Consider the following 10341-nt stretch of genomic DNA (forward strand, 5'->3'; position numbering starts at 1 on the left):
GCCCCGCGCGCCGCCCATCGCCGCCGGCCCCGGATCCGGCTGGAGCCCTCCGCCGGCCGCGGATCCCGCCGCCTCCCTCGCCTCCGGCCTCCTCCCCCACTCCGGTCGTCCCCGGCCCTCTCCGGCCGCTGCGCCGCCCGTCTATGGCGAGGTTGCTCCGGTCAACCTCGGAAACCGCACCGTCCCGATCCAGATCCATTCTCAAGGTTGACCCCGAATTTTGCTTAAGTCCCTGTTATTTTGACATTATCATGCCATGTTCATCGCATCATAATTTGCTGCATACTGCTCCGTTTCGTGCGTGTAATATGTCAAAATGTTCGTTGTGAGATACTCTATATTTCATTCCATTGCACCATGTTCATTTGAGCTCATCTTGATGCCTGAATCATCGTTGCAAGAGTGCTATTTGATGTTGTCTGCTGTCTGTTAACAGAACATGCTCATTTGTCATTTTTGCCATGTTTAATGTGTGCCTCCTATGAGCATGAGCTCTACATGTGTTTTGTACTACATCATGCCATCTTTACACGAGTGTATGCCATGTATTTTTGTGATCAATGTGGTGACTAGAACAAGCATGCAAACTAGGCTTCGTGATGTTGCTGATTCCAGTCCCTGTTCTGTTGTTATTTTTATGCCATGTAAACTTGATGCTACAAAGAGATCCAAGATTATTTTGAGATACTTCAGTAAGGATGTTCTGAACATATGGTTATTATATATTCATTAATGCCCCTGTTTGCAATTATGGAGTAGGTCTAGCATGTCGTTTTCTTGCTCTACTTTTGCTATAAAATGTTTCCTGGCAGATTGTTTACATGTTATTCAATTTTGCCAAGGTTGTTGTAATTGATCCTTGCATGCTATGAACTTGTTCTTGCCTTGGTTAGTTTCATAAACATGTCTTCTTGCTGATGCTATACTTAGCTTGTCATGAAATGACTTGTGGTGAGTGAATCGAGCTCATGAAGTAGTGTACTTGCTGTTGCTGTTTTGCTAGGCTGAATCTGTTATTTTTTGATGCTATGTAAACCTGCTGCTACAAGTCATTCTATGCATAACCTAGAGATGTTCACTAATGATGTTTTGTTATACATGTCATGCTCTATCCATCCATGCCCCTGGTTACATTTATAGCCTGCTGTAGCTTGTCATAATCTTGCTCTAAAGTTGCTAAATAATGTTGCTGTCAGCCTGTTAACACTAAGTTCCAGTTTTGCCATGTGTTTTGCTAGTGATCCATGCACCCGATGAACTTGCTCTTGCCATTCTTAGCTTCATAAACATGTATTGTTACTGTTGGTTGCCTTTTCATGCCATGTATTGATCTGTGGTGAGTGGTTCAAGCTCACCAACATGCCTACTTATTGTTGTTCCTGCCATGTATGAATCTGTCATATAATTTGCCATGTTTACATGGGTGCCATCATATCTTCTGATCCTTTTTGGCTCATGGTCAGTAAAGACTTTTGTTCTATGCAATTAGTAGATTCATGCCATGCCTTTGTTTGCCATGTTAAGTTCTTGTAACATGCTGTTTGATAGCTCTAAACATTGCAACCTGATGTTATTTCTGCAAAGTCTGAAACTGTTATTATTTGCAATCTTGCCATGTGTGTTTGAGCATGTTCTAGTGATTTCTGGAGATAGCTCAGTGTTCATGTTTTGTTATGCTTTACCTGTACATCATGCCCATGCCTTTTGTTATCATGTTGAGCTCTGTAGCATGTTGTTTTGATGCTTGCAATATGCCTAGTTGCTGTTTTGGACAGATTGTTGCTATAACTTGTATAGTGTGTGTGTGTGTTGAACCGTTGCTCCGTTTTGAGTGTGCTCTATATGAAACTTGCTTAGAATTGCATGTAGTTCCATATTATCATGTTGCGTCCATGTTTTGAGGTGTTTGCTTGATGTTTGTATGAATTTTTGCATCAATGCCATGCTTGTCTTGTTTTGCTCATATCTTCTAGGCCGTAGCTCCAAATCTAATGAACTTTATATGTAACTTGACTAGAATCTCGTGTAGATCATCTTTGTGCATCTTAACTTGCTGTTTAACAACTTGAACATAAGGTTTATTCAGATCTGGACCAATTTCGAAATGTGCATATGAGGACTTACCGGAATTGTTATATGTTGTTCCCGGCCTCATTTAAACTTGCCTTGATGTGTTGTTCTTGTTTGCATCATCTCTTGCCATGAGTAGCTTCATGTAGCTTTTTCATGCATCATGCTTGTTGTGCATCATTCCTTGTTCATGTGTGGTGTGTTTACTATGTGATGTGCTTCTTCTCGATAGTTCTTGTTTCGTTGCGATCGTGAGGATTCGTTCGTCTACGCTTGGTTCGTCTTCGTGGCTTCATCTTCTTCATGGACTCGTTCTTCTTCCTTGCGGGATTTCAGGCAAGATGACTGCTACCCTGGATCTCACTACTATCATTGCTATGCTAGTTGCTTCATTTTATCGCTATGCTGTGCTACCTATCACCTGTTTATCAAGCCTCCCAAATTGCCATGAACCTCTAACCTTTGACACCCTTCCTAGCAAACCATTTCTTGGCTATGTTACCGCTTTGCTCAGCCCTCTTATAGCGTTGCTAGTTGCAGGTGAAGTTGAAGATTGCTCCATGGTGGAAAGGATTATGTTGGGATATCACACTATCTCTTATATTATTATTAATGCATCTATATACTTGGTAAAGGGTGGAAGGCTCGGCCTTATGCCTGGTGATTTGTTCCACTCTTGCCGCCCCTAGTTTCCGTCATACCGGTGTTATGTTCCCGGATTTTGCGTTCCTTACGCGGTTGGGTGATTTATGGGACCCCTTGATAGTTCGCTTTGAATAAAACTCCTCCAGCAAGGCCCAACATTGGTTTTACCATTTGCCTTACCACCACCTACTTTTCCCTTGGGAGTCGCTCTCTCAAGGGTCATCTTTATTATAGTCCCCCCCGGGCCAATGCTTGTCTAAGTGTTGGTCCGAACTAGAGCCCTTTGCAGTGCCCCCTCAGGGAAACTTGCGGTCTGGTTTTAGTTGTACGGATTGCTCATCCGGTGTTGCCCTGAGAACGAGATATGTGCAGCTCCTATCGGGATTGTTGGCGCATCGGGCGGTCTTGCTGGTCTTGTTTTACCATTGTCGAAATGTCTTGTAAACCGGGATTCCGAGTCTGATCGGGTCTTCCTGGGAGAAGGTATATCCTTCGTTGATCGCGAGAGCTTATCATGGGCTAAGTTGGGACACCCCTGCAGGGTTTAAACTTTTGAAAGTCGTGCCCGCGGTTATGGGCAGATGGGAATTTGTTAATGTCCGGTTGTAGATAACTTGACACTAGATCCGAATTAAAACGCATCAACCACGTGTGTAGCCGTGATGGTCTCTTTTCGGCGAGTCCGGGAAGTGAACACGGTTTTGGGTTATGATTGACGTAAGTAGGAGTTCAGGATCACTTCTTGATCATTGCTAGCTTCACGACCGTTCCGCTTGCTCTCTTCTCGCTCTTATTTGCGTATGTTAGCCACCATATATGCTTAGTCGCTGCTGCAGCCTCACCACTTTACCCCTTCCTTTCCCTTTAAGCTTTGTTAGTCTTGATACCCATGGTAATGGGATTGCCGAGTCCTTGTGGCTCACAGATTACTACAACAACAGTTGCAGGTACAGGTTATGCGATGATCTTGATGCGAGAGCGATGCTTGCTTATTTTGGAGTTCTTCTTCTGCTTCTTCTTCGATCAGGGGATAGGTTCCAGGTCGGCAGCCTGGGCTAGCAGTGTGGATGTCGTTTGAGCTTTTGTTTGTGTTTCATCCGTAGTCGGATGATGCTCTTATGTATTGTGATGTTGTATTTGTGGGGCATTTTATGCTTCTTGTATGTATCCTCGTCTATTATGTAATGTTGATGTAATGATATCCACCTTGCAAAAGCGTCTTCAAGATGCGCTTCTATCCTTGGTGGGACCTTCGAGTCTCTTTAGGATAGGGTCGCATCTTGGGCGTGACAACGTACCTGGGAATACAAGGTTCATAATAAAGGGCGTTACTCAGCCCAATATACGTTATAAAGTCCGAATACCTTCAGGAGTGTTCGGCGTCGCGAGTTTGGCCTTATATGCATCAGCTCCGAATCATGTCTTTGGTCAAATGTTGGGTTTGCCCGGCTCCTGGGTTCGCCGCCTGACATTCCGTTCTTATCGGCTAAGGCGGCCAAAGGAGAACTACTGCGATTGTGCCCTGGTTATTCCGGATGAGCACCTTAGTAGAGAATGCCGAAAACTGACTGTCATGATATAGCGAGAGACTGTTCAACCATTCGAAGACCTATCGTAATCTTTAGGATCCCTCCGCATTATTGAAGGACCGTTTCCCGGTCATGTACACACGCGCCCGTATTCGGATGCACGCAAAGGTACCAGGGGCTACATAGTAGCCCCACCGTCAAACTCCTATGGCTAAGTGAAAGTGTTACAGCTATATAGTCCGGTTGTCTAGTTCGACGTGCGATCACCTCCTTAATGGACCAAGACGTTGGATCAAGTGTGATTACGCATACTTTTTGCAAACACCCCCACATTGTATGCATGGGGGCTGAAGCCAACGACTGCTAACTTTCATATTACACATATACATAAAAACGGCTGCACGGGAGGCACAAGAATACTTTCGGGCAAAAAGTATAAATATAGCCTCCATAATCAAAATAACATTGTTTTTACAATGACACAAATTGTCACTCAAACATGACATTCTTCGAGCACCGAGCCTCCATTAAGCGAGCACCTTCTACTACTTGCTCCAAGATATGCTCGGCCGGACCCTGGCCGCCCGCCGGATTCTGGGTCGCAACAATGGTGGCCTCCATATCTGTCCAGTATGCTTTAGCACGGGCAAGAGCCATCCTTGCACCCTCTATGCCCACCGACCTCTTCATGGCATCGATCCGCGATACGGCTGAGGGAGTCCTGGATAAGGGGGTATCCGGACAGCCGGACTATATTCATCGTCCGGACTATAGAAGCGTCAAGATACAAGACTCAAGACTTCGGCTTGTGTCCGGATGGGACTCTCCTTTGCGTGGAAGACAAGCTTGGCGATCCGGATATTATGTTTCCTTCCTTGTAACCGACTCCATGTAAACCCTAGCTCTCCGGTGTCTATATAAACCGGAGAGGATGGTCCTTAGAAGGCCGATCACATTTACAATCATACCATCATAGGCTAGCTCTTAGGGTTTAGTCTCTACGATCTCGTGGTAGATCTACTCTTGTATTCCACATATCTTCAATATTAATCAAGCAGGTAGTAGGGTTTTACCTCCATTGAGAGGGCTCGAACCTGGGTAAACATTGTGTCCCTTACTTCCGGTTACCATCAGCCTAAGACGCATAGATCGGGACCCCCTACCCGAGATCCGCCGATTTTGACACCGACATTGGTGCTTTCATTGAGAGTTCCTCTGTGTCGTCGCTTCGAGGCTTGATGGCGTCTTCAATCATCAACAACGCCGTCCAGGGTGAGATTTTTCTCCTCGGACAGATCTTTGTGTTCGGCGGCTTCGCACTGCGGGCCAATTCGCTTGGCCGGTTGGAGCAGATCGATAGCTTCGCCCCTGGCCACCAGATCAGGTTTGGAAACTTGAACTACATGGAAGATATCCGTGGAGACTTGATCTTCAGCGGATTCGAGCCTGCGCCAGGAGTGCCGGGCAGTCACGATGAGCACGGCCTAGACCTACGGTTGTACAATATTCGGGACATCATCCCCGAAGCACCCCTGGATCTACAGCCAGGGCAGGTTGCGTTGCCTATGGACGGAGGGATGGACCCCGCCCCGCGGGCTGCACACTCATCGGCGGTGGAGCCGAACACAGGTCCCACCTCTGTGGAGGCCTGTTACCCTGGGCCCCCGGACTCATATCCGGCTGTTGGTCCCGGCCTGCTCGCTCTTGAGCTAGCCGAGCCAGGTTGGGCTTCGGCAATGGAGTTGACAACTGCATACATCTTTCAGCACTCGCCCTTTGGCAACATGCTGAACTTAGTAAGGTATCTCTCTTTGTCAGGAGACTCTGGGCCGAACTATGTCCGGCCCGAGTGGGAAGCAGGCGACAAAGGAATTCGATGCCCACCCACCACCCACTTCATCGCCATGATCGAAGATTTAACCGACATGCATGACTTCGGCTCCGAAGATATCGAGGGTATGGACGAGATGCAGGAGAAGCTCCAGAATCCCTGTGGCGCGGGACTACTGCCTGGTCACATGATATATACATGGTAGATACACCCAATAAGGACGACAGCGATAACCCGGAAGATAGAACACTCGGGAAAAAGCCAAAAAGGCGGCGCAGACGTCGCTCAAAGTCCACCAATGGCAAAAATAGCGACAAGAGCGCAATAAGGGCTGATATACCCGCAAACTCCGAAAGCAATAATGACCACACGGACCCAGCGATGGAGCAGGACGAGCCAGGTCACGACAAATCAAGTTCGGAGCAAATAACCGATCACGATGATCTGGAGGGACGAGCTCATGATGCCACCCCAGAACAGGAAGACAGTCCGGACGATGATGCATTCATCATCCCGAACGAACAAGTGGAACGGGACAACCTCCACAGAAAGCTTATAGCCACCGCAAGAAGTCTAAAAATGCAGAAGCAACGGCTCAAAGCCGCACAAGAAAAGCTCAGCCGAAGATGGAATAAAGTGCTAGACACTGAAGAAAGATATGGCGATGACCGCCATACGGAAAGCTATCCAAAGCGCAAGCTACTGCCAGAATTCGACGACACGGCCGTTCCACCAAAAGAAAATCCGACCAAGAAACCAGACGTACCGCTTTACAACCATAACAGAGCGGTTGCAGACACTGCGCACGATCCACGCGAGCATCCGAATAAGAAGTCCGGTGCAGCCAGGTCCATATATGGATCTAGAAGACCGACCCCAGCGAGGGACTTTGGTCACCCAAATGCTCATACAAGCCAGATACCAGTTCGGAACCAACCCCGCACACAACAACAACCGACTACATGCCACAATGCACCCAGATACAGAGGGGATGCTCACCCCCTGTGCTTCACCGAAGAAGTACTGGACCATGAATTCGCACAAGGCTTTAAACCTATGAACATAGAGGCATACGATGGCACGACAGACCCAGGGGTCTGGATAGAGGATTTTATCCTGCATATTCACATGGCTTGTGGGGATGACCTCCACGCCATCAAATACCTTCCCCTCAAGTTGAAGGGACAAGCTCGACACTGGTTGAAAAGCCTCCCCGAAAACTCAATTGGGAGTTGGGAGGAACTCGAAGACGCTTTCAGGGCCAACTTCCAAGGGACTTATGTCCGGCCTCCGGATGCAGAAGATCTAAGTCACATAATCCAACAACCCGGAGAGTCCGCCCGCAAGCTTTGGAATAGATTCCTCACTAAGAATAATCTAATTGTCGACTGCCCGGACGCCGAAGCCTTAGCGGCTTTCAAACACAGCATCCGTGACGAATGGCTCGCCCCACCTTGGCCAAGAAAAGCCAAGGACAATGGCAGCCTTAACAAGCCTTATGACCCGCTTTTGCACGGGTGAGGATAGCTGGCTGGCCCGTAAAGGCACCAGCGACCCCAGCACATCCGAAATAAGGGATGGCAACGGGAAGCCACGGCGTAATAAAAGCAAGCGCCAAAACAAGGAAGAGAGCCCGGACAACACGACGGTCAATGCCGGATTCAGGGGCTCTCGACCTGATCAGCAAAATAAGCTATTCAAAGGCAGTAAAGATGGATCGTCCGGTCTGAACAGAGTTCTGGACAGACTATGCCAAATTCATGGCACCCCGGAGAAACCTGCAAACCACACCCATAAAGAGTGTTGGGTCTTCAAGCAGGCTGGCAAATTAAATGCCGAACACAAGGGGAGGGACACACCAAGTGAAGACGAGGATGAGCCTCACCAGCCGAACACTGGGGGACAGAAAAAATTCCCGCTAGAGGTTAAAACAGTAAACATGATTCACGCGACTCACACATCCACGAGAAGGCATGAACGCGCACCCATAGAAGTGCACGATGTAGAGCACGTCGTACCCACGCCTCACTACTGGATGTCCCGTCCGATCTCTTTCGATCACATGGACGGCCGAACTACAATTTGGCAAGGAGGATCACAGGCCTTGGTGCTTGACCCAATAATTGACGGATACCGTCTCACCCGTGTCCTCATGGACGGCGGCAGCAATCTCAATTTAATATATGAAGACACTGTCCGCAGAATGGGGATAGATCCATCCAGAATTAAACAAAGCAACACCACTTTTGAAGGGGTGATACCAGGCATTGCAGCCCGTGCTAGGGGCTTCGTCGTGCTGGAAGTAATATTCGGCTCCCCCAGGCAACTCCAGAAGCGAAGAGCTGCTCTTCACTATCGCACCCTTCCGAAGCAGCTATCATGCATTGCTAGGAAGAACGACCTTCGCCCGCTTCAATGCATTGCCACACTAAGGCCACCTTACAATCAAGATGCCCGGTCCCCGCGGCGTCATCACCGTTAGCCGAATCATAGAACGCCCTTCACGCGTAGAGGAGTACGCGACGGCCCTGGCGGCTGGACTATAAGCGGCCTCCAGTATTAGAAAACATGACTGGTCATTACGACCACAGACACGGTTAGACGAGTCTAGTTGCCCGGATAAAATTCAAACAGGGCACCGTATATGTAATCCCATAATGGAAACTAGGGGCTGTATATATTTAATACAACCCCACGCTCGGCTCGACCTTATTGCCAGGCCAATTGCTTACACTTTTATTACTAATTACATACTTATGTTGCAACTTCCTACAAGTTTTTCTTTTTTACAGACAACGTTCGCGCGATACCCATCCAGGATACGGCACAACGGAGACAAAGGTGCAGACGTGCAGCAGGGCCCCGTGCAACAGGTTTCTCTTTAGATTAAGCCCTTGTGTAAATCTTTTCTACTGCCTCTTGTTGTTTAAACCATCCATGGGTTCTATACCCAGAGAGGATACTGCCGTTTTTGGCATTTGGGCACGGTAGACTAAATTGCACGTACCTAGGAATAAAGGGCTTACAATAGGCTCTTGTCAACCAATCTTCTTTTACAAAAGACCGAATACCCTCGGGAGTATTCGGCGTCACGAGTTTGGCCGTATATGCATCAGCTCCGAATCATGTCTGTGGTCAAATGTTGGGTTTGGCCGACTCCTGGGTTTGCCGCCTTACGTTCTGCTATCATCCGGCTAAGGCAGGCCAAAGGAGAACTACTGCGATTGTGCCCTGGTTATTCTGGATGAGCGCCTCAGTAGAGAAAGCCGAAAACTGACCGTCATGATACAGCGAGAGATTGTTCAACCACTGAAGACTCACCGGAATCCCTAAAGATTCCTCCGCATTAACGAAGGGCCATTTCCTGGCCATGTACACACGCGACCGTATTCGGATACACGCTAAGGTACCAGGGGCTACATAGTAACCCCACCATTATACTCCTATGGCTAAGCGAAAGTGTTACAACTATATAGTCCGGTTGCCTAGTTCGACGTGCGATCACCTCCTTTATGGACCAAGACATTGGATCAAGTGTGATTAAGCACATTTTTTTGCGAACACCCCCGCATTACATGCGTGGGGGCTGAAGCCAACGACTGCTATCTTTCAGACTACTTATACATATAAGAAACGGCCGCACAGGGGGGACAATCATACTTTCGGGCAAAAGTATAAACATAGCCTCATAATTAAACTAAACATTGTTCTCTACAATGATTCGACCTATCACTCGAATGACACATCCTTCGAGCACTGTGCCTCTATTAGGCGGGCACCTTCCGTGACTTGCGCCAAGTAGTGCTCGGCCGGATATTAGCCTCCCGCCGGATCCTGGGTTGCTATTACAGTGGCCTTCATATCCATCCAATAGGCTTTAACGCGGGCTAGTGCCATCCGTGCACCCTCTATGCACGCCGACCTCCTCATGGTGTCAATCCGAGACACAGCTCCAAGGAACTGCTGCACCAAACCAAAATAGATGTCCGGCTTAGGCCCCTTCGGCCAAAGATGGTCTATTACAGACCTCATTGCCAGCCCGGACAGCCTGTGGAGCTCCGTCGTAGCAGCCACCTTCTCATTCAGCGGCAATGGGCGAGTGGGAGCATGGAACTGCGACCAGAAAAGCTTCTCCACTTCTTCATCGCCTTGACCCTTGAAGAACTTGATAGCGTCAGCTGTACTATTCGCCAAGTCCGCATATGCATCTGCCAGACTCAAGCGCCCCACCAGGGGAGCATACTTGGGATCCAAGAACTTCATCCG

The sequence above is a fragment of the Triticum dicoccoides genome, chromosome 3B, assembly GCF_002162155.2.
Source record: "Triticum dicoccoides isolate Atlit2015 ecotype Zavitan chromosome 3B, WEW_v2.0, whole genome shotgun sequence".
In the NCBI taxonomy this organism is placed as follows: Eukaryota; Viridiplantae; Streptophyta; class Magnoliopsida; order Poales; family Poaceae; genus Triticum; species Triticum dicoccoides.